The sequence below is a fragment of the Entelurus aequoreus genome, linkage group LG14 (assembly GCF_033978785.1).
Source record: "Entelurus aequoreus isolate RoL-2023_Sb linkage group LG14, RoL_Eaeq_v1.1, whole genome shotgun sequence".
Classification (NCBI taxonomy): Eukaryota; Metazoa; Chordata; class Actinopteri; order Syngnathiformes; family Syngnathidae; genus Entelurus; species Entelurus aequoreus.
In genome coordinates, this window is record NC_084744.1 from 35,638,392 (window position 1) to 35,661,834 (window position 23,443).

Genomic DNA, 23,443 nt, shown 5'->3' on the forward strand with positions numbered 1-23,443 from the left:
GGAGATCTTGCCCCAAGTACCTCGGAGTCTTTTTCACGAGTGGGGGAAGAGTGGATCGTGAGATCAACAGGCGGATCGGTGCGGCGTCTTCAGTAATGCGGACGCTGTATCGATCTGTTGTGGTGAAGAAGGAGCTGAGCCGGAAGACAAAGCTCTCAATTTACCGGTCGATAGCTTTGGGTTATGACCGAAAGGACAAGATCACGGGTACAAGCGGCCGAAATGGGCTCTCTCCGCAGGGTGGCGGGGCTCTCCCTTAGAGATAGGGTGAGAAGCTCTGCCATCCGGGAGGAGCTCAAACTACAGCCGCTGCTCCTCCACATCAAGAGGAGCCAGATGAGGTGGTTCGGGCATCTGGTCAGGATGCCACCCGAAACACTAGGGAGGTGTTCGGGCACGTCCGACGGGTAGGAGGCCACGGGGAAGACCCAGGACACGTTGGGAAGACTATGTATCCCGGCTGGCCTGGGAACGCCTCAGGATCCCCCGGGAGGAGCTGGACGAAGTGGCTGGGGACAGGGAAGTCTGGGCTTCCCTGCTTAGGCTGCTGCCCCCGCGACCTGACCTCGGATAAGCGGAAGAAGATGGATGGATGGATGGATGGGTCAAATGCAGAGAATAATTTCGCCACACCTAGTGTGTGTGTGACAATCGTGGGTACTTTAACTTTAACTAGGTGTGGGGAAATTAACCTCTGCATTTGACCCATCCCCTTGTTCCCCCCTGCTCTTCAGGGGAGCAGTGAGTAGCAGCGGTGACCCATCCATCCATCCATTTTCTACCGCTTGTCCCTTTTGGGGAGGGGGGGTGCTGGAGCCTATCAGCTGCATTCGGGCGGAAGGCGGGGTAAACCCTGGACAAGTCGCCAGCTCATCACAGGGCAAACACAGATAGACGGACAACATTCACACTCACATTGACACACTAGGGCCCATTTAGTGTTGCCAACCAACCTATCCCCAGGTGCATGTCTTTGGCGGTGGGAGGAAGCCAGAGTACCCGGAGCCGCGCTCGGAAATCATTTGTTAATTTAACCCCCAATTCCAACCCTTGATGCTGAGTGGGAGGTAGTGGGTCCCATTTTTATAGTCTTTGGTATGAGTCGGCCGGCCAGGGGTTTGAACTCTCGACTTACCGAGCTCAGGGCGGACACTCTAACCACAACATAGCATAACATAAGTTAACTTGAGTAGGTTAACTTATGTCACTTTATGAGATTGCTTCTAATGTAAACAGCCAGTTGGTTGCTATAAGGTCAGTCATGACTTTGCGGTTGTTTAAAATTGCACCAAATCACATGAAAGGATGTGGAGCAGAAATCGGCAGAAAATACCTGAGCGTTTTCAAAAACATACTTTCCTGTGACAATCATTAGTTTTAATTGACTCTCTGACAGATAGCTACCTAAAAACCTTGTACAAGTATTCACTATTACTTCTAATGCACATTATGGTAAATGGGTTATACTTGTATAGCGCTTTTCTACCTTCAAGGTACTCAAAGTGCTTTGACACTATTTCCACATTCACACACACATTCACACACTGATGGCGGGAGCTGCCATGCGAGGCCCTAACCACGACCCATCAGGAGCAAGGGTGAAGTGTCTTGCTCAAGGACACAACGGACATGACTAGGTTGGTAAAACCTGGGGATCCAATCAGGAACCCTCAGGTTGATGGCATGGCCACTCTCTCAACTGCGCCACTGAAAAGAAGCAATAAAAGGAACATTCCCTTTTATTCACATAATAACTGAACCATGTCTTTTTGCTAAAGTGCTATACAAATCATATTCATTAGTATTATTATTATTCTGCCACACATGGTCTTTATCCATCACCATAAAATGAAAACAATTACCAGACTGTTTTTAGAACAGCACTATGACTCATCAGTAGCGGCTCTTGTCCTTCACCTGAGTGTTTGCTGGATTCAGTTCAAAAGCTACAAACCCCCACTTGGTCCTGATGGTGTGTCATCAATATAAATGTCCTTAAATGTAGGCAGGACTGTTTGGGATTAACTTTTTTTTTTACTCACCACCCATTCTCTAGTATAAAAGCCAGCAGCAAGCTGCCTTCCAAGGCATTGCAGAATGAAACACAGCTCTACCTATGATGTAATGAGTGCAGCACAGGATAAACTGGCTCTGTCCAGTTACTGATGTTAGGAAAAAGATGGGTCTTACTTGAAAAAGACATGACCCCCCCCCCCTTTAACTCCTGATGTCACTTGACTACTACTGACCAGCTACTCTGTGAATCCATTACTAGCCAGTTGTAAGTTCAGTTATCCTCGCCAAGCTTGTCATATACTATAGTCTTGGGAAAAAGGTGCGCTTGTGTTGGTCCATTTCATTATGCAACAAGGATACACGCTTGGTTTAGTTGGATTGTTGTAGCGTTTTGGTTGTTCCCGTGATACTGGGGGTGTTTCCGTGTGCTGGCAATATAAACAGGAAGATATTTTTGCCCTTATTAGACGTGTTGATGCCCAACTTCCCTTGTGTTACATGCCGCCTTTGAGGTATCTTTGTGCAATGTGTCAGGGTCTGGGTAGGATCTTGTGATGCTGTTTTTTTTAGGATGTGTAATTCTCCTCGCTTTTAATCCTAATTCTGTAATGCCTCTGAAAAATAATGTTTACTAACGACCTAATAAGGTCATAGCATATTTTCCAACTGACACCCTCAGGGCATTATCTTATTCATAGACCCATTCTAAAAAGCAGATTGTTGTGATGCCGCTGTTTTTTTCCCACCCATTTTATAGTAATCAAAGTGAAAACAAGGGGCGGTATAGCTCGGTTGGTAGAGTGGCCGTGCCAGCAACTTGAGGGTTCCAGGTTCGATCCCCGCTTCCGCCAACCTAGTCACTGCCGTTGTGTCCTTGGGCAAGACACTTTACCCACCTGCTCCCAGTGCCACCCACACTGGTTTAAAAATGTAACTTAGATATTGGGTTTTACAATGTAAAGCGCTTTGAGTCACTAGAGAAAAGCGCTATATAAATATAAATCACTTCAATTCACAAAGTTAGGAATATTCGCTGGCAGGATTACACAAGAGAGCTGACAACTACTGCTACTACAAAAACTACAGTAATTTATTATACTAATTTTCATTTAATTTTACACTCTGCTATATATTTGTGTTACATACCAGTTGTTTGATGGTTTTGAGCATTAAAATGGGAAAACGAGAGTGGGAATTTCTTTGAGGGAATTTGAGAGGAGGGCAAATACTTTTTCATGGCACGTACTTACACTTTAAAGTTGCTCTTTTCTATTATTGTTGCATACATAGTTTTGCCAAATATCAAGGCTATATCGTGGGGGGTGGGGGGGTTAATGGTATTTTTGTTTTAATTGTTTAATTTTTTTTTTTTGTCATAAAAAAATACAATCATGCGTACTTACGGACTGTATCCCTGCAGACTGTATTGATCTATATTGATATATAATGTAGGAACCAGAAATATTAATAACAGAAAGAAACAACCCTTTTGTGCGAATGAGTGTGAATGAATGTAAATGGGGGAGGGAGGTTTTTTGGGTTGGTGCACTAATTGTAAGTGTATCTTGTGTTTTTTTATGTTGATTTAATAAAAAAATAAAAAAATATATTTTATTTTTATTTTTTATTTTTTTTATTTCTTGTGCGGCCCGATACCAATCGATCCACGGACCGGTACCGGGTCGCGTCCCGGGGGTTGGGGACCACTGCTTTAGACCCAGGCATACTAAAATATTTCACTTAAATTGGATAAGCTGTTTTTGTAATTCAAATACAAAATAATAACATAATGCATTTGTTTGTTTTGCTCAACAGTTGTCAATTGGAGTTGTTGCAGTTAATTCATTGCTAAGTCATCACTAGTAATGGTTATGAAACATGTTTTTCTCTGAAACTTTTCCTACAGAACTAAGAAATACAGGTTGTGTTTGGTGTGATATGAATTATGTTTTGAACAAAGGAAACAGTGAAGGAAACAGTAAAGGGCCGTTGTTTTTTGCTGATATCAGCACTCATGGATTTGGAAGTAAAAATAACTGTTAACTGAAAGCTGTTAAGAAGAAATGCACTGGAGTTTGGCTGAGTTCCACTCCCATGACATTTCCTTGTGCATCATGCACCAGATTAAATAAATATACATGTTTGGAGTATCGTATTTATTTAACTGCAATTAGGTATGTTCCGATCAGGGATGTATGCTGCTTATTCTGATACTGATCATATATGAGTGAGTTCGGTGATACAAATACCGATAGCAATCATTTAAAATGTTAACTTCCTCATATTATAATCCCCTCAGATTATAATCCCTTTAGATATCAAGGCAGAGAGGAAAGGAAATGTCAACACAACCATACCTTTCATTTAAATAAGTCTTAAAGTGCTACAGCACAAACTAATATTTAAAACAATAAAAGATTAGCCTTTCAAACAGATAAAATAGTAAAACTAAATAAAACACTATCAGTGAAGCATAAGAAACACAAAACATGCAAATAGTCGGTTTTCTAACAGTGTGTTAGTTTATTTAGTTATTTAAAAATAACTTGGTTAAAAAAAATGTTTTGTGTGTGTATGATTACCTTTTGAGCACATATATTAATACCACAATACTAACGATAACCGTGATGATTTTGGTCACATGACACAATTATGAAATTGTCATATTGTTACATCCCTATGACACACCAACATGTGCTATTATTATCCTCTCTCTACACTCGTATTAATCTACGTGTTAATTTCCTGTTAATAACTGCTTACTTTCTACTGTAACGCAGTTCCATCTACACTTCTTAAAGTTCACGTATTTCTTCTTTTGTTTTTAGCTAGTTTAGCTTTTAGCATACCTGCGCATGCTTGCGCTTAGTGTGTAACATGTTTAACATGTCTTCTAGTGATAATGCTACTTGATAATGATAAGAAATCCAGTTTATTTGCCGTACGATGGTGATAATTAATCATTTAATGGCGCGGCTCGCTTGTCAGCCAGGGGACTAAATTAAATACAATAATAGCCAGAGGGTGTCTGCGTTTGTGATCGGCTTTGAAAGGCATTAATCGGCAACGGTGACGACTTACTTTTTTAAGACAATCGGCAGATACTGATCGGTGGCCAATCAATCTGCACATCCCTAGCACTTAGGAATATGTAACAACATATTCATGTGCTCTTGGTGCCAGGAGCAATTGATGTGAATGTATAATGCATTTCTCCATCTTTAACTTTAAAACAATTATTTTCTTAATGGCAGAAGACGTATTGATGTACAGTAACTTAAAAGTCCCCTGATATAGTATAGTAGGCTGTAAAAGAAGTTAGGTCAGTTCTCTATGTAGCACTGAGCGGTGAAGTGCAAGTGACAGTCCACAACTTGAGGCATTACAAGAATGTTGTCCCACGTCGCTCTTGTGTTTACTGCTTTCTTTATGGCAATGAAGGCATCAAGATTCTCTGATGTTTTGAAACATAACGATTATAGATTATGTGCATACAGCATGCAAATACACAATAATCAATAGAGCTCACAATGCTGAAATTGGAGTAAAATGTACATTATACCCAACACAGCAACATGTGAATAAATGACCTAAACACGTTTTTGGAAACATGTCCCTGTATATTGTATAGTAAGTTCTCATTTTGTGTCATCTGTTGCGATTTTTTTTCCAAAGCTTTTGAAACAGAACTTATGGACAGATTTGTCTTCTTAGACAGGTGATTATGTTTAAGAAGACAAGTATGTTTTGTTACTTGCTGTGTGCCTGTGCTCAGAGAACCATAATCACACTGACAGGATTTAGAAGATTAAGCTAATGACAAATCGAGTCCTGAGCTGAGAGTCCCTCGAATTTGCCATATGAAGCAACTTTGCAGCCCATCTAAAGAGGAGCCAATCAGGTGTCTCTACACTGCTATATTATTCCTATTTGGGAATGTGTCTTCTTGAAATGTTTTTGTCTCTTAGCTGAATTAATTTTGAACCCTTCTGCATTATATCCTTAAACTTTTTTAAGTTTTGTCATTCATACAATAGAAGAGACTAGTGCTGAAACAACTAATCATGTAATTTTCCGCTGAGTGACGTCACGTCACGTCTGCTGCCGCGAAAAAAATGGTTGAGACGCATAATAGATTCAGCCCTTTAGCTAGTCCTACACCCCAGTCTACTGGACACCACGCCTTGGTCATAGGGGACTCCATCACCCGGAACATACAGTTTAGTAAACGAGCCATAATTAAGTGTATTCCCGGGGCCAGAGCACCTGACATTGAATCTAGTCTTAAAGAGCTGACTCGCAACAGGCCTAGTAAACACGTACGACCAGCTAATCGCACCACTAGCTACGCAAACATAGTTGTACAGGTCGGCTCCAATGACAATAGGATGAGAGAGTCAGATATTACAAAAAGGAACATAGCTCGGACTTGTAATCTCGCTAGAAAGATGTCTCAGCTTCGAGTACCTGTCTCACACGTCCCAACTCCAACTAAGTTCTATTAACGCAGATACGAATATATGTACGACGGATATTGCCCTCCAAAATAATCTCTCTCTTTTTGAAAAAATAGACTTGAAAATGGGACAAATTACCATGTTTACTTGACCCACTTCCTGGGAAATTTATCAAGGCGCTGTTTGTAATATAAGAACCATCAGTGCTAAATATTATTAACTTATCACTTTCCTCTCGTACTGTTGCCCTAGCATTCAAAAAAGCGGTTATTCAACCTCTGCTCAAAAGACCTAACCTCAATCCTAAACTTCATGGTAAACTACCGGCCGGTGTCCCACTTTCCTTTTATCTCAAAAATCCTCGAAAAAATTGTTGCACAGCAGCTAAATAAACACTTAGCGTCTAACAATCTCTGAGAACCCTTTCAGTACGGTTTCAGGGGTCATCTGCGGTCCCTTCCAAGGTTTCTCGTTGTTCCCATTGGGTTGAGTTTTTTCTTGCTCTGATGTGGGATCTGAGCCGAGGATGTCGTTGTGGCTTGTGTAGCCCTTTGTAGACCTACAAAACGTTGATGAAGAGTTTCGAAGGCTACAACAATGACTCCCATTAGCCACATCTTCCAAGCGTTTTTTATCATCTTTAAAATCCTAAAAAAAAAAGACCTGTGTTCTTGTCTTTCATGATTGTGAACGATAGGCAAAAAAAAAAAGTGCAGTTCCCCTTCAACTGAAAGTATATTTAAAAAATATACGTATATATACTTGTCTGTAGTAATAGTATAATTAGAACATTTGAGCATTATGTTTGTGTTCAATTACAGTAAGTGTGTTTATCGTAAACAGTACTGCCACTTCATTTTACACACTGTGTAGCGAGGCACAATATGTTATCACCAGATTAGGCCAGATCTGACCACATATAAGGAGACACACTTCCGGGTGAAAGTGGTTGAAGGAAGTCTGATAATAAACTCACCGGCTCAGAACGAGGCCCTCTCGCCTCATTATCTTGACTCCCACAGTACGTTGTTTGAGTGTTAATAATACAATTGTGTTTTGGGACACATTATATTGCTCCTAATTTTTTTGTGTGCTACCAAAAGGTTTTCTATGCTACTAAAACTTTTCTGTGCTACTAATTTTTTTTCATTTAGTAGCACTGGTGCTCCTAGTGAAAAGGCTAAGCGTACAACCCTGTCTTCCTGTAGGCTACTGGTAGATAACATTAATGCAATGACTTATTACTGCCACCTCTGGAGGCTGTTCAGAGGAAAGTGATAAGTTAATAATATTTAGCACTGATGGTTCTTATATTACAAACAGCGCCTTGATAAATTTCCCAGGAAGTGGGTCAAGTAAACATGGTAATTTGTCCCATTTTCAAGTCTATTTTTTCAAAAAGAGAGAGATTATTTTGGAGGGCAATATCCGTCGTACATATATTCGTATCTGCGTTAATAGAACTTAGTTGGAGTTGGGACGTGTGAGACAGGTACTCGAAGCTGAGACATCTTTCTAGCGAGATTACAAGTCCGAGCTATGTTCCTTTTTGTAATATCTGACTCTCTCATCCTATTGTCATTGGAGCCGACCTGTACAACTATGTTTGCGTAGCTAGTGGTGCGATTAGCCGGTCGTACGTGTTTAGTAGGCCTGTTGCGAGTCAGCTCTTTAAGACTAGATTCAATGTCAGGTGCTCTGGCCCCGGGAATACACTTAATTATGGCTCGTTTACTAAACTGTATGTTCCGGGTGATGGAGTCCCCTATGACCAAGGTGTGGTGTCCAGTAGACTGGGGTGTAGGACTAGCTAAAGGGCTGAATCTATTATGCGTCTCAACCATTTTTTTCGCGGCAGCAGACGTGACGTGACGTCACTCAGCGGAAAATTACATGATTAGTTGTTTCAGCACTAGTCTCTTCTATTGTATGAATGACAAAACTTAAAAAAGTTTAAGGATATAATGCAGAAGGGTTCAAAATTAATTCAGCTAAGAGACAAAAACATTTCAAGAAGACACATTCCCAAATAGGAATAATATAGCAGTGTAGAGACACCTGATTGGCTCCTCTTTAGATGGGCTGCAAAGTTGCTTCATATGGCAAATTCGAGGGACTCTCAGCTCAGGACTCGATTTGTCATTAGCTTAATCTTCTAAATCCTGTCAGTGTGATTATGGTTCTCTGAGCACAGGCACACAGCAAGTAACAAAACATACTTGTCTTCTTAAACATAATCACCTGTCTAAGAAGACAAATCTATCCATAAGTTCTGGGTCTATATATAATGTAGTAACAAACACGTTTATAACAATGTGTAATACGTCCAATATTTGGAGTATTTTGATCATTTAAATTAACTCCGCGACTGACTTCTTCCCCCCATTGATTTCTGTTTCCATAGCAGCGTACGTCTGACTTCCAGCAACAAAGTTTGTCCTACTTCCGGATACAAAACGCTTATGTGTGTTCTAATCATGGCAGACTTAGTAACAAACAATAAATACGACTATTTTAGACAAACGGGGATTCAAATACTTATCTGTTTGAACGTGAATGAACGAAGGATGAACTGCTGCTTCTAGAAGCGAGCACAAAGAAGAGGGTGAAACAATGGAGCAGACAGAAGCCGATACAGTGAGGTGCAAGCCTCTCAAAGCTGCAAATGGGGAATTTGGAAAAAAGCTATTTTGACATAAATGGCGTATTTATATGGCCATCGTCATACATCACGGTATTGTTGATTTTGATACCGAAATACTGCAGTATTTACAATACCGTTACACCCCCACCCACAACAAGAGGATAGAGAAAGAAAAGGAGCTTATTGACTACAGCATTGGACTACAATGGTGGACCCATGCAAAGCACTTAGGGTAAATGTATACCATATATGAATCCAGTGACATCATCGATGCAAAAAACGTCACAGGTTTTGCAAATTCCAAATGGCTCGTTTGGTGGAAGTATGAGGTAAGGCAAGATTATTTTACAGATATCTCTGCGATGCTTCCAACGGTTTGATTTGAAATGTTCGGGACTTATACAGATCCCAAATATGCAACAGCAGGTACCAATAGGTAACAAACGTTGGTTTTGCACAATAGGGCCCCTTTAAATTAGCAATAAAGCAGGCGCAATCTAATTAGCATGTCTGTATTCATGTATATGCAGAATATATGATGATTATCAGAATGCCCACAATAGTAGCAGAAGATGCAAATATAATGATTTAGCACAAGCAATGTGATTATCAAGCATAAAACTGGCAGTTACGTATGAATGGCCTTAGTCACACAGAGGCAGTCGCTGCAATTTACAGGCGATGGCGAGAAAGACTTTTCCGTGATCGTGTTGACAATCCACATATTTCTGTCAGAAGGAAAATATTAGTATATTAATATCTTATTCTCTGGCAAAACACATGCGGTTGAGGCGTTGTGAAGTGGCATTACATCCGCTACAGTTCCATTCTAATTGTTTATGAGCGAGGGCGAACACGCATACCCCAAATCCGCATTGTAATTTCATTTGTGGCCACAAGTAAATTAATAAATGGGAAACACTGATGTGTGTGTGGGGAGCGGTATACCTGTATGTCTATGCAGGCAGACTGGAGAGCACTCTCACAGGAATAGGACCCTATACCATAGTGAAATATATGACAGATTAATTCACCTAATTAATTAATTGGAATGCAATTAAAAATGTAATAATCATGCAGCCCTATCCAGATTCATAATGGTGTTTCCTATCTCTCATTCTTTGTAAACCGGGAAGTAGCATGAACTAACAAATAAACAAACAAATGCAATAGCAATTTTTTTTTATCCACTTCTTTTCTCAGGGATATTCTGATTTTGATAGTAAGATCATATCATTGCTAAAAACATGTGTTTGCTTTGGACTTTTGCTATGCAATGCACATCATATAAATTAGTTGAACACTGGGGGCTTTGGCAAAAGTATGTGTATTGTAACGAAGCCAGCCATAGGGCTGCACGATTATAGTCAAAATAATAATAACAATTATATTTTTCAATATTAAAATCAGGCTGATTAATCATTATTATTCATTGTTATCTTATGTTAACATATCAATGTTTCACGTAGGTTGGGGGGTCCCAGAGGTGGGGTACCTCAGTATATCTCGGACCTCATCCAAATTTACACTCCTGCGCGCGCTCAGAGGTCCGAGAGCCAGCTCCAGCTCGTGGTGCCCAGGACAAGACTTAAAACCAGGGGAGACAGGGCCTTCTCTGTGGTCGGCCCTAAACTCTGGAACACTCTGCCCCTCCATGTTCAAACTGCTTCCACAGTGGAGTGTTTTAAGTCTCGTCTTAAGACCCACTTTTATTCTTTGGCTTTTAACACTACGTGAGTTGTGTGGTCTTCTGTCCTCTGTTGTCCTGTGTGTTTTTTTATAAATTTTGATGTCTATTTTACTGTTTTAATTGGTTTTACCCTTTAAAATCGTTTTTAATCATATTTATTTTTTATATTGTCTCTGTATTGGTTTTCTATTCATTTATTCTTTGTTTTTATTCAGTCATTGGTGTAGCATAATATTGTTTTTAATATTGTTTTTAATATTGTTTTTAACATGGCTGTGCAGCACTTTGGAAACATTCTTGTTGTGTAAATGTGCTATATAAATAAAGTGGATTGGATTGGATTGGATTGGGTAGGAGAGGAAGAGAAATTCCCAGTTTTCCTGAAATTCAAGGAATTCCGTAATACCATTTCTCAATTAAAAAATGTTATTACTTCAACATTTCTTGACATATGTAAACAATTCCAATACCAACCAATTCAGCTCATTCAGGACAATCATTCTATTTATCAATTTTTTTTAAATCCCACTTTTCCCAAAACTCCTAAATTACCAGAAAATTCCCATTGAAATAAATAGGAAATGTTTCCAAGTTCCACAATTCCCACATTTCTCAACCGATTCAATTAGTTCTAACACCAACATGTTCAGCTCATGAATATTTTTCTTGCATGCCGCCATCTTGGAAGTATTCTAGCTGTTCCTCTATTAGTATGCTAATGTTCACATGCTAATTTTTTATGTTAGCATTTTAGCCAATTTTGTACTTTTTAACCTAATAACCATGGATTTTGTTGCTTGGTGCCGTCTTAAAAATATACTGTAGGTTTTTCACTGTTAGCACTGTAACGTTTTATGCTAGCATTTTTAATCAATCAAAGTTTACTTATATAGCCCTTAACTACAAATGTCTCAAAGGGCTGCACAAGCCACAACGACAACCTCGGCTAAGATCCCACATCAGGGCAAGCAAAAACTCAACCCAATGGGGACATCAAGAAACCTTGGAGGGGATCGCAGATGTGGGGACCCCCCCTTGGGCGAACGGTGCAATGGATGCAGAGTGGATACAGTTAATAACGTGAGAGTCCAGTTCATTGTGACTACAGCAGTCGCTCTTATATTTAGTGCAGTGGTTCATCTTGGGTCCCAACTTGGAACAGCTAGTGCTTCTTCCATTGAAGCTGAACTGTGGCCACCTGAGAACCTCTCCACACAGGAGAGGGGGGCAGCGCAGAAAAGAGACGCGGCCGCTCAACTGGTCTGAAAAGGGGCCTATTTGATGGCTAGGGTGTATAAATGAGTTTTAATATGGTACTGTAATGCTTCTACTGAGGGAACATCTCTAACTGTTACTGGTAGGGCATTCCAGAATACTGGAGCCCGAATAGAAAACGCTCTATAGCCTGCAGACTTTTTTGGGGCTCTGGGAATCACTAATAAGTTCTTTGAACGCAGATTTCTGGCCGGGACACATGGTACAATACAATCAGCAAGATAGGATGGAGCTAGACCGTTTAGTATTTTATATGTAAGTAGTAAAACCTTAAAGTCGCTGTGGAGAGGGGCGTGGTCGCGCGTTTCCTGCGGGCGGGGTGTGTGCGGGGGCCGGCCATGAAGCAGCAGACAGGTGAGTGGATGGCTCAGCTGGAACGAGTTATCTAATCACCTGTTCCTTTATTAGCAGCGTCAGAGACCATGAGAGGGGGAGCCGGGAAGCACGGAAGGAAGGACACTGGAGGAGAGGGCTGAAAAGCCAACAAGAGACATGATATATGAGACGAGCTGAAAAGCCAGGTAGAGACATTGTGTGTGCGAAGAGCTGAAAAGCTCAAGAAAGACTTGTGTAAGGAAATTAAAACAATTGTAAAAACCACATCGAGTGAGTGTTGTGCCTTCCCCGGTGGTCCAAGAGGAACCCGAGACAGAGACATCTCACAGTGGCACCCAACAAGGCGGACCACAGAAGGTATGTCGACATCCCCGCTGGAGGCACTGGGCCAAGTGCTGGCCGAGGTGTCGACGGCAAGCCGGCAGCAGACATAGGTGCTGCAGGCGCTAATGGACAGAGCAGAGGCGACGGGAGGGATGTCCTCCATGAAACGCATGGTGGAGGGGGAGGACCCCCAGACATTCCTCGATGTCTTCGAGGCCACGGCGACATCATGCAAGTGGCCGGAGGAGGAATGGGGCGCGAAACTGCTGCCGCTCCTGGTGGGGGAGGTGCAGCGGGCGGCGTTGAGTCTCCCGGCGGCCGTTCGCATGCAGTATTCAAACTTGCACCACGCCATACTGGACCGGGTCGGCAGCAGCCCTGAAGAACATCGGCGAAAGTTCCGGGCCATGAAGTTGGCCCGGAACTTTCGCTCTGGCGTTCCAGCTGAGAGACGCAGCAACCCGTTGGCTCCAGCCTAACGGGTTGGATCCAAAAATGCTGGAGGCCATCGTCCTGGAGCAGTTCGTGGAGGCCATCCCGGCCAGGACCTCCGCGTGGGTAAGGTACCACAGCCCCCCGGACGTCAAAGCAGCGGTGAAATTGGCGGAGGAACACCTGGCGATCCAGCGGGAGGCGGAAACCAAGACGGCCGAGGGGCCCACCCCATCACCCCGCCGGCGACTCGCCCCACTATGGGGAGGGGTGGAGGGGGCGCCTCTGGAGCGGCGACCACGCCCTGCGGAGCCACCCGGAGCCCGTGAACAGGTTCACCACGCGGGCATGAAAAAAGAACACACACCCACACGCACCCAGAGACACACAAGGGGGGACACACGGGGTTATAATATCTCTCCGATGTGTGCATTCCAGGGTACCGGCGCTGCGGAGAAAGGGCTTCCCTCGCAGATGGCACCTCAAACACCAGGGCCGGTGTGCTGGAGGTGCGGACGGCCCGGGCACGTGCGCCGGGAGTGCTCCGTAATGGAGGTGGGGCAGGTGATGCGGGTTGTCGGGCCTCCAGCACCCGCCCCCGATCGGGGGGAGACGTACTGTGTCCCGGTAAGGGTACAAGGGAGTACATATCGGGCGATGGTGGATTCGGGATGCAAACAGACCATGATCCACCAAAACCTGGTTCGACCCGGGGCGTTGAGGCAGGCGACACGGGGGAAAATTAGGTGTATTCATGGGGATGTGCACGAGTACCCTACGGTGCCAGTGGAAATGTTATATAATAATCAAAAGCATAAAGTCAAGGTTGCCGTAAGCACGCACCTTACGCACCCCGTAATTCTAGGGACGAATTGGCCGGGATTCAACCATTTGGTGACACAATGCGTAGGGGTGCGTTCACGGACAGTAGGAGAGGGGAGTATCCGCGCAGTTCTCAGCGGCGACGCGGCTTCATCCGGTACTGCTGAGCGGGAACCGGCGGGGGCTTCGCGGGAGGCCCCACCGGCCCCCCGGTGGCAACCTACTGAGGATTTTCCCCTCGAGCAGTCCCGTGATGAAACCTTGCGCGAGGCCTGGGACCAGGTGGATTATATTGACGGTCAGCTGGTGCGCCCGGGGAAAGCGCGGGTATTCCCCCATTTTTCAATTATTCGGGATAGATTATACCTAGTGGGCCGTGACACTCAAACCGGGGAGGAACACACCCAGTTGTTGGTGCCAAAACGCCGCCGGGAAATGGTTTTCCAGGCGGCGCATTTTAATCCCATGTCTGGCCACTTAGGGTATGATAAAACACTCAATCGGGTCATGGTCCGATTCTATTGGCCAGGCCTCCGGGCAGACGTGTGCCGTTGGTGCGCGGCCTGCCCGGACTGCCAGCTGGTGAACCCAGCGGCCACCCCAAAGGCACCCTTGCGCCCATTACCGCTCATGGAGGTCCCGTTCGAAAGAATTGGGATGGATCTCATCGGACCATTTCACCCAAGCACACGGGGATACCGCTTTGTGTTAGTCCTGGTGGATTACGCAACGCGTTATCCCGAAGCAGTGCCCTTGCGCTCTATCTCGGCCAAGAGTGTTGCGCAAGCGCTGTTTCAGGTCATCTCCCGAGTTGGAATCCCTAAAGAGATTCTGACTGACCAGGGCACGTCCTTTATGTCACGCACGATAAAGGAACTTTACGGGTTACTGGGAATTAAAGCGATCCGCACCAGCGTGTACCATCCGCAAACGGATGGGCTGGTGGAGAGATTAAACAAAACGCTGAAAACCATGATCCGTAAATTTATGCACGAGGACAAACAGAATTGGGATAAATGGTTGGACCCCCTAATGTTTGCGATGCGGGAGGTACCCCAGGCCTCAGTTGGTTTCGCACCTTTCGAGTTATTGTACGGCCGGAGGCCTCGCGGAGTGCTGGACGTCATTAAGGAAAGCTGGGAGGAAGGTCCGAGCTCCAGCAAAAATTAAATTCAGTACGTCATGGACATGCGAGCAGAACTCCACAAGGTGGGGCACTTGTCACGTGAGAATTTGCTACGTGCCCAAGAGCGTAAGAGGCGCACGTATAACAGGGGGGCCCAACTACGCGAATTCACACCGGGAGAAAAAGTACTTGTATTGCTTCCAACCTCAAGCTCCAAATTACTTGCAAAGTGGCAGGGACCCTTTGAGGTCACACGGCAAGTGGGTGATGTCGATTACGAGGTTCGGCGCTCGGACCGACACGGAGACACGCAGATTTACGATCTGAACCTGCTGAAAACATGGGACTGTGCGGTTCTGTGTGTATTACCGCAGGGTGAATTAAATATCACGTTTTGACGCGTACCCAATGCCTCGGGTCGACGAGCTCCTAGATCGGCTGGGCACTGCTCGGTTTTTTACGACACTGGATTTGACCAAGGGCTACTGGCAGATTCCCTTGTCACCAGAGTCCCGAGAAAAAACGGCCTTCTCCACTCCGGAAGGTTTGTACCAATTTGTGACACTACCGTTTGGCTTGTTCAGTGCGCCCGCCACGTTCCAGCGTCTCATGGACCGCGTGCTGCGCCCCCACGCTGCGTACGCGGCTGCCTACCTGGATGATGTCATCATCCAGAGTGGCAGCTGGGAAGAACACATGCGGCGGGTGGGGGCGGTGCTCGAGTCCCTGAGGCGGGCGGGGCTCACCGCCAACCCGGCGAAGTGTGCAGTTGGCCGGAGGGAGGTACAGTATCTGGGGTACCACTTGGGGGTCCAGTGGACGGAGCAGTGCCAGCGGGGGTTTGAGAAGGTAAAAACAGCACTCTGCGAGGAGCCGCTGCTGCACATGCCTAACTTTGACATCCGTTTCTGTCTGCAGGGCGGACGCGTCGGGCCGGGGACGGTGCTGTCCCGTGCTGTACATCAGCCGGAAACTCTCGGACCGGAAGGCAAGGTACAGCACGGTGGAGAGGGAGTGCCTTGCCATCCGGTGGGCGGTCGGGGCCCTCCGCTACTACCTGTTGGGGCGTGCCTTCAGTCTCTGCTCGGACCACAAACCGCTCCAGTGGCTCCACCGCATGAAGGACGCCAACGCGCGGATCACCCGGTGGTATCTGGCATTACAGCCCTACAACTTCCGGGTGGTCCACAGGCCGGGGGCGCAGATGGCCGTGGCCGACTTCCTCTCTCGCCCCGCTACGGGGGGGTGTGGGGGGGAGTGGGCGCGGCCGGACGGCTGCCCGGCCTGAGTCTAGCGGTGGAGGCATGTGGAGAGGGGCGTGGTCGCGCGTTCCCTGCGGGCGGGGTGTGTGCGGGGGCCGGCCATGAAGCAGCAGACAGGTGAGTGGATGGCTCAGCTGGAACGAGTTATCTAATCACCTGTTCCTTTATTAGCAGCGTCAGAGACCATGAGAGGGGGAGCCGGGAAGCACGGAAGGAAGGACACTGGAGGAGAGGGCTGAAAAGCCAACAAGAGACATGATATGTGAGACGAGCTGAAAAGCCAGGTAGAGACATTGTGTGTGCGAAGAGCTGAAAAGCTCAAGAGAGACTTGTGTAAGGAAATTAAAACAATTGTAAAAACCACATCCAGTGAGTGTTGTGCCTTCCCCGGTGGTCCAAGAGGAACCCGAGACAGAGACATCTCACAGTCGCATCTTAATTGCACAGGAAGCCTGTGCAGCTGAGCCGGTATAGGCGTAATATGATCAAACTTTCTTGACCTTGTTAAAGCAGCTACACTTTGTACCAACTGTAATCTTGTAATGCTAGACTTAGGGAGACCCGAAAATAATATGTTACAGTAATCGAGACGAGACGTAATGAACGCATGAATAATGATCTCAGCATCAGTGGTTGACAAAATGGGACGAATTTTGGCGATATTACGGAGATGAAAGAAGGCTGTTTTAGTAACACTCTTAATGTGTGACTCAAACGAGAGAGTTGGGTCAGAGATAATACCGAAATTCTTTACCGAGTCGCTTTGTATAATTGTTTTGTCAAATGTTAAGGTGGTATTATTAAATAGGTGTCGGTGTCTATAGAAGGACAGATAATCAACATTTCTGTTTTCTTAGCGTTAAGATGCAAAAAGTTGCTGACATCCATTGTTTGATTTAACTTAGACACGCCTCCAATTGACTACAATCTGGCGTGTTGGTCAGCTTTAGGTGTCATCAGCAGAACAGTGAAAGCTAACGCCGTATTTGCATATAATGTCACCTAGTGGCAGCATATAGATGCTGAAGACTGTAAGGCCAAGAACCGAACCCTGTGGAACTACGCACGTTACCTTAACATACTCCGAGGTCACATTGTTATGGGAGACACTGCATTCTGTCAGTAAGATATGAGTTAAACCAAGAAAAGGCTAAGTCTGACATACCAATACGTGTTTTGATGTTCCTCTTTGTAATCTCTGACTGTCTCCTCCTAGTGTCAATGTAGCCAAAGTGTACAACTATGTTCGCCTAGCTAGTGGTGCGATTAGCCTGTTGTACGCATTTACGAGGCCTGTTGCGAGTCAGCTCCCTAAGATTAGCTTCAATGTCTGGTGCTCAGGTCTCGGGAATACACTTAATTATGGCTGGTTTACTAAACTGTATGATGGAGTCCCCAATGACTAAGGTGCGGTGTCCGGTAGACTGGGGTGTAGGACTAGCTCTAGGGCTAAATATACAGTATTATGCGTCTCAACCGGTTCACAATGGCTTGTAAGCCGCTTACGGCTGCTACAAATTGGGCTAGTCGGCTTGCTGGCAAACGTGTCCACGGCGCCTAGAGTTACGAAATTATTCTGCTACAACTGGCGGACATGGCCCTCTCGTAGAGCCAACCTTTCCACGAGTAAGGTCCACAAAGAACAGGAAGCCATACTCACCTTGTTTCTTTCACCGAGTCCGTTTCTTGCTGCCTTCATAGCACAGTAGCTTCGGACCGGGACTAGCTTAGCTTCGCAACTAGCTCGCTGAAAGTGAGGCGGTGAAACAGAGAGAGTGGGTGCTTTCTAAGTTCGATAGGACTACTACATTTGTTGGAGAAGGATTAAAGAAAGCTGTAAAACAATTAGAAGCACACAGATAGAAAGATAGCACTTAGCTTTGAGCGGCGAACTGCATCAGCAGGAGCAAGTAGCAGCAGTGGTGCAACCGGACTCTGTTGTTTATTTCACCGAGTCAAATGCTTGCTGCCTTCGGCGCTCAGTAGCTTCGGACCGGGACTGGCTTAGCTTCGCTATCTTAGCAGCTAGCGAACTGAAAGTGTGGTGGTGAAACAGAGAGTGGGTGCTTTGTTAAATTTGATAAAACTACTAAATATGTTGGAGAAGGAAAAAAGAAAGCTGTGAAACAATTAGAAGCACAAAGATAGCACTTAGTTTTTGAGCGGCGAAAAAGCGGGGGAGAAACAGCGGCGGCAAGCAGCGAGAGCGAGCAGACTACCGGGCGTGACGTCAGTCGACTGACTGTATATACGACGGATACCGCCCTCCAAAATAGTTTCTCTCTCTTTGATGAAATAACCTTAGAGGAATTGTTAATATGTGTAAATGGGACAAAACAAACAACATGTTTACTTGACCCATTTCCTGGGAAACTTATCAAGGAGCTTTTTGTATTATTAGGTCCATCAGTGCTAAATATTATAAACTTATCACTTTCCTCTGGCACCGTTCCCCTAGCATTCAAAAAAGCGGTTATTCATCCTCTACTCAAAAGACCTAACCTCGATCCTGACCTCATGGTAAACTACCGGCCGGTGTCCCACCTTCCGTTTATCTCGAAAATCCTCGAAAAAATGGTTGCACAGCAGCTAAATCAGTGGTTCTCAAACTTTTTTTGTCATCCCCCACTTTGGACAAGGGGGAGTTTTCAAGCCCCACCTGCCCCCATCGCCCCAACAGAACGCTAATGCCAAGCTTAACATTTTCAAATTTATTGAACATCAAGTAACATCAAGTTGTATACATTCAAACTCAATAACATAAAATAACATCAAGTTCAATAATAAATAAAATAACTGTGCAGCTGTGGTATAACTTGCATCAAGTTCAATAATAAATAAAATAACTTGCATCAAGTTCAATAATAAATAAAACAAAAGTGTTATAACTTGCATCAAGTTCAAACAATAAATCAAAAAAAGTGTTATAACTTGCATCAAGTTCAATAATAAATCAAAAAAAGTGTTATAACTTGCATCAAGTTCAATAATAAATCAAATAAAAGTGTTAAAACTTGCATCAAGTTCAATAATAAATCAAAAAAAGTGTTATAACTTGCATCATGTTCAATAATAAATCGAATAAAAGTGTTATAACTTGCATCAAGTTCAATAATAAATCAAATAAAAGTGTTATAACTTGCATCAAGTTCAATAATAAATCAAATAAAAGTGTTATAACTTGCATCAAGTTCAATAATAAATCAAATAACTTGCATCAAGTTCAATAATAAATAAAAATAAAAGTGCCACTTTGCAATCTTTGCAAAAAAAAAAAGGAGGCGCTAATGCATTTGGCAAGACAGGGCAAGTGAACATGAGTTTTACAGTACTCCAGCATTAGTGGCTGCAATGAGCCTGTTTTGCACTGCACAGCTTTTCAAATCGGGGTTGCAGGCTTGACACTGCCACTGTTAAAACCTCATTGAGTTCGGGGCTGAGCTGCCTTGACGCGAGTGCTTCCCGGTGAATGACACAGTGTGTCCAATGCGCATTTGGCGCAACCCTCTTTATTAGAGCCTGCAGCCCGTTTCTTGACTTTGCCAGGGTCTGTGCGCCATCAGAGCAAAAGCCCAGTTTCCCATTTAAAGGCCTACTGAAACCCACTACTACCGACCACGCAGTCTGATAGTTTATATATCAATGATGAAATCTTAACATTATAACACATGCCAATACGGCCGGGTTAACTTATAAAGTGACATTTTAAATTTGCCGCTAAACTTCCGGTTCGAAACGCCTCTGAGGATGACGTATGCGCGTGACGTAGCCCGGGGAACACGGGTATGCCTTCCACATTGAAGCCAATACGAAAAAGCTCTGTTTTCATTTCATAATTCCACAGTATTCTGGACATCTGTGTTCGTGAATCTGTTGCAATCATGTTCATTGCATTATGGAGAAAGAAGCTGAGCAAGCAAAGAAGAAAGTTGTCGGTGCGAAATGGACGTATTTTTCGAACGTAGTCAGCAACAACAGTACACAGCCGGCGCTTCTTTGTTTACATTCCCGAAAGATGCAGTCAAGATGGAAGAACTCGGATAACAGAGACTCTAACCAGGAGGACTTTTGACTTCGATACACAGACGCCTGTAGAGAACTGGGACAACACAGACTCTTACCAGGATTACTTTGATTTGGATGACAAAGACGCAGACGTGCTACTGTGAGTATGCAGCTTTGGCTTCTAAACATTTGATCGCTTGACCGTATGTGCGCAACTTTTTTTTGCGTATGTACGTAACTTTTTTAAAATATATAAGCTTTATGAACCTTGGGTTAGGTGAACGGTCTTTTGGGCTGAGTGATTGTGTGTGTTGATCAAGTGTTTGAATTGTATTGGCGTGTTCTATGGAGCTAGGAGCTAGCATAGGAGCTAGGAGCTAGCATAACAAACACGCAGGTGTTTTTATGCAGGATTAATTTGTGGCATATTAAATATAAGCCTGGTTGTGTTGTGGCTAATAGAGTAAATATATGTCTTGTGTTTATTTACTGTTTTAGTCATTCCCAGCTGAATATCAGGTACCGTGAGTATGCAGCCTTGGCTGCTAAACATTTGATAGCTTGACCGTACGTGCGCGTCACGTACGTAACTTTTTAAAAATATATGAGCTTTATGAACCTTGGGTTAGGTGAACGGTCTTTTGGGCTGAGTGATTGTGTGTGTTGATCAGGTGTTTGAATTGTATTGGCGTGTTCTATGGAGCTAGGAGCTAGCATAGGAGCTAGGAGCTAGCATAACAAACACGCAGGTGTTTTTATGCAGGATTAATTTGTGGCATATTAAATATAAGCCTGGTTGTGTTGTGGCTAATAGAGTATATATATGTCTTGTGTTTATTTACTGTTGTAGTCATTCCCAGCTGAATATCAGGTACCGTGAGTATGCAGCCTTGGCTGCTAAACATTTGATAGCTTGACCGTAGTGCGCGTCACGTACGTAACTTTTTAAAAATATATAAGCTTTATGAACCTTGTGTTAGGTGAACGGTCTTTTGGGCTGAGTGATTGTGTGTGTTGATCAGGTGTTTGAATTGTATTGGCGTGTTCTATGGAGCTAGGAGCTAGCAGAGGAGCTAGGAGCTAGCATAACAAACACGCAGGTGTTTTTATGCAGGATTAATTTGTGGCATATTAAATATAAGCCTGGTTGTGTTGTGGCTAATAGAGTATATATATGTCTTGTGTTTATTTACTGTTGTAGTCATTCCCAGCTGAATATCAGGTCACCCCCGGCTCTCACAGCATCTTCCCTATCTGAATAGCTTCAACTCCCCACTAGTCCTTCACTTGCACTTCACTCATCCACAAATCTTTCATCCTCGCTCAAATTAATGGGGAAATTGTCGCTTTCTCGGTCCGAATCTCTCTCACTTCATGCGGCCATCATTGTAAACAATAGGGAACTTTGCGTATATGTTCAACTGACTACGTCACGCTACTTCCGGTAGGGGCAAGCCTTTTTTTTATCAGATACCAAAAGTTGCAATCTTTATCGTCGTTGTTCTATACTAAATCCTTTCAGCAAAAATATGGCAATATCGCGAAATGATCAAGTATGACACATAGAAAAGATCTGCTATCCCCGTTTAAATTAAAAAAATTCATTTCAGTAGGCCTTTAAGGTCGTGTTATTTGAGGAACCTGTCCATTATATTGAACAGCTCATCAGCATTGGCTCTATTTTTTATGTATTTGCAAAACAGCAAATCCTCGCACAGTGACTCGCCATTCACAAAGCTTCCGCTTAGCCCCGCCCCCATTAGTTACTGTTGCTATGTCTGTCAAACTTGCGCTCCTACCTAGAAATGTAAAGCCGACAGGAAAAATAAGTAATTTACATTTATTTATATAGCGGATTTCACAGACAGAATCACAAAGTGCTTTACAGTGTGTATAGAAAATGAAAGCATAGTAAAAAAAAAAACCTAAGAATATATTTGAAAAAAAAAAAAAAAATTAAAGTGAAATTTTCTCCCGTTCCTCGCGCCCCACCTGTCATGTCTCTATTCCCCACTAGTGGGGCGCGCCCCACACTTTGAGAAACGCTGAGCTAAATGAACACTTAGCGTCTAACAATCTCTGTGAACCTTTTCAATCCGGTTTCAGGGCAGATCACTCCACAGAGACAGCCCTCGCAAAAAAGACTAATGATCTATTGCTAACGATGGATTCTGATGCGTCATCTATGTTGCTACTTCTTGATCTTAGCGCTGCTTTCGATATCGTCGATCATAATATTTTATTAGAGCGTATCAAAACACGTATTGGTATGTCAGACTTAGCCTTGTCTTGGTTTAACTCTTATCTTACTGACAGGATGCAGTGCGTCTCCCATAACAATGTGACATCGGACTATGTTAAGGTAACGTGCGGAGTCCCCCAGGGTTCGGTTCTTGGCCCTGTACTCTTTAGTATTTACATGCTGCCGCTAGGTGACATCATACGCAAATACGGTGTTAGCTTTCACTGTTATGCTGATGACACCCAACTCTACATGCCCCTAAAGCTGACCAACACGCCGGATTGTAGTCAGCTGGAGGCGTGTCTTAATGAAATTAAACAATGGATGTCCGCTAACTTTTTGCAACTCAACGCTAAGAAAACGGAAATGCTGATTATCGGTCCTGCTCAACACAGACATCTATTTAATAATACCACCTTAACATTTGACAACCAAACAATTACACAAGCCGACTCGGTAAAGAATCTAGGTATTATTTTCGACCCAACTCTCTCGTTTGAGTCACACATTAAGAGTGTTACTAAAACGGCCTTCTTTCATCTCCGTAATTTCGCTAAAATTCGTTCCATTTTGTCCACTAGCGACGCTGAGATTATTATTCATGCGTTCGTTACGTCTCGTCTCGATTACTGTAACGTATTATTTTCGGGTCTCCCTATGTCTAGCATTAAAAGATTACAGTTGGTACAAAATGCGGCTGCTAGACTTTTGACAAGAACAAGAAAGTTTGATCATATTACGCCTATACTGGCTCACCTGCACTGGCTTCCTGTGCACTTAAGATGCGACTTTAAGGTTTTACTACTTACGTA

General features: G+C 43.9%; 1 protein-coding gene across 1 annotated transcript in view; it reads left to right on the top strand.

Annotated features, from left to right (window-relative positions):
* The window catches only part of pappa2 (pappalysin 2), a 141,809-nt gene that overhangs the window by 1,094 nt on the left and 117,272 nt on the right, over positions 1-23,443 (top strand). The gene's annotated exons all lie outside the window — the stretch shown is intronic.